Genomic DNA, 5972 nt, shown 5'->3' on the forward strand with positions numbered 1-5972 from the left:
TGCCCAAGACCTTGTCCAGGTGCAGAGAGCAGACAGCCAGAAAGGAGATGAACAGAGGGGTCTGAACAAGGGCGGAGGGGACGAAGGGCCTGAGCTGAAGGAGAGCTCTGGGGAAGGGACAGGAGGGCTGAGGTGTCAGCACTGTTTCCTACGTCTTTGTAAGGGGTGGCAACACTGGAAACCTTGGGTGCCATTTGCTACCCTCCCGTGGTGTTCCAGGCTCTGTGCCAAGCACTTGACTGGCCCAATTACCCATCCTGAGAAGCAGGTAGAAGTATTAACCCATTTTGATAGACAAGGGAAGGAAAGCTCGGAGACAGATAACTTGTCCCGTGTCCCCAGTGGGAAACGGGCAAAACTGAACGCCACCCAGGTCTGCCTGGCACTATCCACTGCTCTCTTGGTGGAATCAGGGTCTGGGTGGCCACAGCCGTGGAGGCGCCACAAGGCAGGGCACGCTTAGCCCGCAATGAGCAGAGGAGAGTGGGGCACCGAGGAAGGAGCAACGCGCACAGACGTAGCCAGTCTGAGAGGCCTCCTGGAGGAGGAGGACACTCTCCAGGCTGACAGGGAGGAGAAAGGCATTCTCAGCAGCCTGAGTGACCCTAATGAGCAGTTTCAGCCCAGCCGTTTCCAGCGTGTACATGGTCTGTCCCTGTCCCGCAGAGCTGGGCCATGAGGCTGGCAAGGCTGGCAGGAGCCTCCAGGAGGGGAGGGTTCCGTCAGCAGCCGGTCCCCTGGCAGCTGTGTGGAGCTTGGTCCAGGAGGTCTACTGGGTTCTACGGGCTGTTCTTAAGGAAAGAGATGGGTATCTCAACTCTTACAGAATGGGGGCAGGGGAGAGGGGAAGGATGAAAACTCAAGATACCGAAGTGTTAGAATCCACTAGATGAGACGGCTAATCAGATGTGATGGACAGAAGGTGGTGGTCAAGGATGACTCAGCCTCTGGCTTGCATGATGGGGAGTCTTACCATGAACTAAGATCTAGCAGCGGAAGAGGCCACTGCAAGGAAGACAAGTTCAGTCTGGGGTAAATGAGTTTGATGTGTGTGTGGGCTTTGTAAGTGGAGGTGAGCTTTGGGCTCAGGATTAAAGAGGGATAAGTGCTCAAACAACAGCCAGAATCAGGCTCTACTCTCCAACTAAGGAAAGCAGTCAGGGTTGACTACAATTTGAGCTTGGTTTGTGGCCTAGGAGGAAAGTACTACAGCAGAACACCCACCCGCTAGACTAAACTGAGGACCCTGCGTTCTCGAACTTGAAAAGGGATCCAGGGGTCTGAGCAGACCACAGGCTAAGTTCAACACTGGTGCCCATCATTCTCAAGGTGTACACCCCCCCCCCAACCCCGAGAGCACGAATAAGAACACAAGTCAGGGCTGAAAGGGGACCGAAAAGAGTCGAGAGTAGGAGTCACCTGATTTAATGTTCTTAAATCACCGAGGTGTGTCCTTTTCTCTGAAGCTCTTCCTGACTCCCTGTTCCCTTCTCTGCAGGACCCCCGCCTCTTCACTGGCTAATGAACACTGCTCAGCACTTTCACAGTTATTATCTCATTGACTCCTGAGTGGTTTCCTCCATCTGACAGGTGGGGAAACAGAGGCCCAAAGAGATTAGGGTGTGTGGGGCTGAGCCCAGGCTTGCTCCTCCAGGCCTCTCTCTAAGCTCACCCCCTTCTTACTTGGAACAGCATTCTACGACATTCCAGGATGCCGAGGCAGCCAGGGTTTGGGTGCAGAGTGGCCAGGCTGACTGATGGCTTCTTTCTGGCCACAGGGTGAGTGGGGGAGAGCTAGCCCTGGCCCAGGTATGCTATCTGTTCTCAGGATCTGCTCATTGGCTGCTGGGGGTAATAGGAATGACCTCAGTGGTGGGTTTTGAGGGTTTTTTGTTTGTTTTTTCTTTTTCCTTCTAAGAACAATTCATTTGGTCACATAATTAGTATAAAAGTGGCTGGTGTTGAGCAACCTCCCCCTCCCCCTTCCCTGGCCTCTGGCAGTGACATTTGAGGCGCTGTCTCCTGGGGCCACAGAGGATGCTGCCTGGGCAGTTCAAAGGGTTGGCTCTGCTCCCTGCCCAGCCCCACCCACTTCCCCTCACTGCCTCCCTCACTTGCCAAGCTTGGCCAGCCTCCCATCGAGGACTGAGGTCCCGCCCCAGTGGCCTGAGTGGATCCCCTTCTGCACCTCTCCACCTCACCCCTCTGCTGTGTGTGGCCACCCCTGCCACTGCTCTGCCAACTCCATGGCACCTTCCATGTGCCACTGACCACGGGGCAGCACTGAGAAGGGTGACAAGGTCAGGGGAGGCCAGAGAGAATGCTAGGCTGTGGCAGAGGAGGACAGGCCTAGGCTCCCAGGAGGCTGCTCAGGAGTGGGGGCAGGAGACCAGCAAGGAAGGAGCCGGGGCCTCTGAGGGAGCTGGGTCTTGGGCACAGTGGCTGGACAGAGAGGCGGGCAGAAGGCCAGCAGGCAGCCCAGTCTGGGCCTGGGAAATCCTGGGCCCATCACAGATAGGCCTGCAAGAGACAGAACTTGGAAGCAGATGCCTGAGGCAGCAGAGGGCTGGCCTTGGGGACCACGCCCCAAAGACACAGGCTCCAGATAGCATTTCCCGGGGAAGTAAACCAAGACCTCTGTCCAGCAAAGCAAGAAACTAGGCCAAGCACCTTGGTGCTAATGGCCAAGTGACTGAGGGTCTCAATTTACTTGCCCTGGTAGCTTCTTGGCAAATGACCTCTACCGCCTTCTCTTCCAGGATATGCCAGCCTTCAGGCTTGCGGTGCCGAGAAGGGGAAGACCAGGCAACGGTGATGTCAACCAGGGAATTAAGCAAGCAGAGGAGCCGATAACATCACCCCGCAAGGCTCGCCGTGGGCAAGGTGACTCATCGAAGACCGGCCCCACAAGCACAGGGTGATTGTTGTTGTGCCCAGCCTGTAGGACTAAGGAGGAAGAAGGGGGCCGGGCCAGGTTCCTCACCGAGTCCTCCGCTCGGTGGAGAGGTCTCAGAACACAGTGTCCTCCACCTTCAGAGCTCCCTGCTGGCTCAGGAAACAGCCCTCCCTCCTGCTGTGGCGATAATCTCTGTCCGCAGCGTTTGGTGTGTGTTTGTGGGGTATGTCTGGGTGATTTCCCCACCCGCATCCCACAGGGGTGCTCCAGGTACTAGAGATTGCTAACAGCAGAACACTCGCTCCCCCTGGTTGGACGGCCGTCTGTGGAGACAATGCCACCGGATGGCAGACTGCTAACCGCGACCACGTGGCGTCCTCATGGTGGGTACAGCCTGTTCCTCCTGCTGCAGGCACCTGTCGAGCTGCCTCGACTCCTCGCTCCCTCACCCCCTCCGGTCTGCAGCAGGGGCCAAAACTGTTGTGTTCTTCCCATCCCCAGAGTCACCTTGTATTGTCGTCCAAGTTGAGAGCTGAACAACTGGAGGGGACACCATTTACTTTACAGTCTATGTGCCAGACCTCATGTCTGCGCATGCTGGCCCCGCCCCTTGTCTTTCCTAAATTACTTCTCACTCCCCACCCCCACCTAGAATTATCTATTTGGTTTGCCCTTAGCAAGTTCATCTTTACACTAAACTATCCCCCCATAAAGCATAAGACTCTTCCTTTATCATCTGACTTCATTCATTCTTTCATTCATTCCACACAAAAAATGTTGAATTTGTGCCAGGCACTGTTCTATCCAAGGAAACAAGGTAGATGCTCCCTGAGCTCATGGAGCTCACATTCTAATTGGGGTGGGGGTGGGGGGTAAAAAATAAATAATGTGATGCATAGAACTGCAAATGACAGTAGGTGCTGCAAAGAATAAAGCCAGGCTAAGAGGTGGAGGATGATAGGGCCCTCCTTCAGCTAGGACTGTCCAGACTTTTCTCTAAGGTGGTGGCCTCTAAGTGGAGACCTGAAGGCAGTGAAGGAAGAAGGCTTCATGGCAGAGCCCCTCCTGCCAGGGATCTAATGCCAAAAGAAAGTTTGCTAATCCTATCTGGTTCTGCCAGGAGCCCGGGGCACAGCCTAGGGCACTGGCTTCCCGGCACTGGGTATCCATTTCCTCCTTGGCAAACCAGAGGCCTAGTTGCACTGGCTCTCCAAGGGCTCCTCCAGCACGAATTCACTCACCTATAGGAGCCTGAGTTGGGAGGCCAGCTCTGTCACCTACAAGCTGTGTGACCTCAGGCAGGTTACTTAGCCTCTCTGAGCTATTTTCCTTACCCATAGAATATTCACCTCAGGGTATTGTGAAGGATTAAATGAACTCATGGAGGTGAAACCACCCTGTATACAGTAGATGCTTAATAGATATCTTCTAGGGCACACCTGGGGGATGTGAGGTGGTGCGGGTGAGTGAAGAGGTGCTGTTAACTGGTTGCCTTTTACTAAAGGAGCCTGGACAGGGCAAAGTTGACCTGAAGACGCAAAGCTCTGCTGGGTGCCCGGTTGTGCAGGGTTTAGCTGTGGGAGCCCCCAGGCTGGGACCCCCACCTCAAAGATCCGGGGCCTGGGGGAGGAGGCAGGCAGAGTCATGCACTCCCCGCTGACGTCAGCCGGCGAGGTGGGGTGAGGAGCTGTGGTGCACAGGGCCTTGAACTGTCACACCGCGGCCCAGCGTTCAACTTCCTCTGGGGCCCAGGGTGTGCTCAGCCCGTCCTCTCTTCCTTCCTCCTTCATTCAAGCTCTGTTTGGGGTGAGCATTGTTCACCCACAGGCTTCGGTCATCACGCCCCCTTCTCAGCTCCGGGGGCTCCCCGGTTCATTCCAGCCCACCCTGGGCAACAGCTCCTTCCTGACGCCTGCCGTGAGCCTGGGCTCCTGGACACTGCGGGGAGCCCGGGCGCGGCAAGCAGGACCCGCCAGCCTTGGGGTGCAGGCAGTAACAAGAGTTGGCCCTGACTGGCTGCCAAAGCCACGCAGTCTCCATCCATGACCTCCCCTGACGTTAATCCCGTGGTGTGGGAGTTTTTATGCCCTCTCATACTTGAGGAGCCTGAGGCCCTGAGGAGTAGGAACTGTGGGTGCTCTGGCAGCAGGATTGATGGGCATTCTTACTGCAGGAGATGGCCTGAGGGGCGCCTTGTGAGACAAGGGGGCTTGGAGAACCAGAAGGCCGCAGGGGGACCAACCCGTGGCTGGGAGACTGGGGGACTCCTGTGCCACAGATGGTTGCAGGCTGAGGTGTGAGCCCCCTCCCTTGGCCCACCTTCTGCGTTAGGATTCCCCAGTATGGCCTGGCACTCTGAGTCTCCAATGAGCTGCTGCTGGGCCTGGAAGCTGCTGGCTCAGTCCGGGAGGCCAGAGCTGGGCCGCGAGCCCTGACCCAAGCCATTCCTCAGCCCCTCGTGGCTCTGAGGCAGGAAACCGTCATAGTGACTGCTAACATTTACTGACAACTTCCACAGCAGGTGCTGGGCTAAGCACTTTGCATACATGAACCAATTTTGTCTTTACAACAGCTCTGCCAGGGGAGAAACTGGGGCACAGAGAGGTGAAGTGACTCGCCTAAGGTCATGCAGAGCTGACATTCTCAGAGGAGGCCTGCTTCCAGAGGCCACACTCATCTCCCCTCAAATCGGGGACTCCTGGAACAGGGAAGGCACTGGCCCAGGGGGCTGGGCTGGACACCACAGGCCCGGGGGGGAGCCGTGGCGGTCCGGCCAGCTGCTATGTGCACCATGGAGCACAGGAGTGACAGAGGCAGACCTGCTCCACCCCACCGAGGGCTGAATGCGGGCCCCCTCCTATGGGGATGTGGTTTTGACAGAAGGTAAAAGAGGACAATGCTTCCCCCAAAGGAAAGACCTGACACGTGAGGCTAGGTGGCCATGCTGGGTGGGCATGAAGCCCTGAGGCGGCAGCTCAGGCACTGGGAAAGGAACTTGCAGCCTCTTCCTCTGTCCCCTCTCCCCACCTGCAGCAGGGCTAGGTACAGACAGAGGCATGGCTCCCATACTGACACC

At 56.6% G+C, this 5972-nt stretch overlaps 1 long non-coding RNA gene across 1 annotated transcript; it reads left to right on the forward strand.

Annotated features, from left to right (window-relative positions):
• Nucleotides 1-2202: 2202 nt before the first annotated feature.
• Nucleotides 2203-3628, forward strand: LOC122496775. The gene is made up of 2 exons (XR_006300937.1): nucleotides 2203-2300; nucleotides 2760-3628. It is a non-coding gene; the product is annotated as an uncharacterized LOC122496775 (long non-coding RNA).
• The last annotated feature ends 2344 nt before the right edge of the window (nucleotides 3629-5972 follow it).

This window comes from Prionailurus bengalensis, chromosome A3, assembly GCF_016509475.1.
Source record: "Prionailurus bengalensis isolate Pbe53 chromosome A3, Fcat_Pben_1.1_paternal_pri, whole genome shotgun sequence".
In the NCBI taxonomy this organism is placed as follows: domain Eukaryota; kingdom Metazoa; phylum Chordata; class Mammalia; order Carnivora; family Felidae; genus Prionailurus; species Prionailurus bengalensis.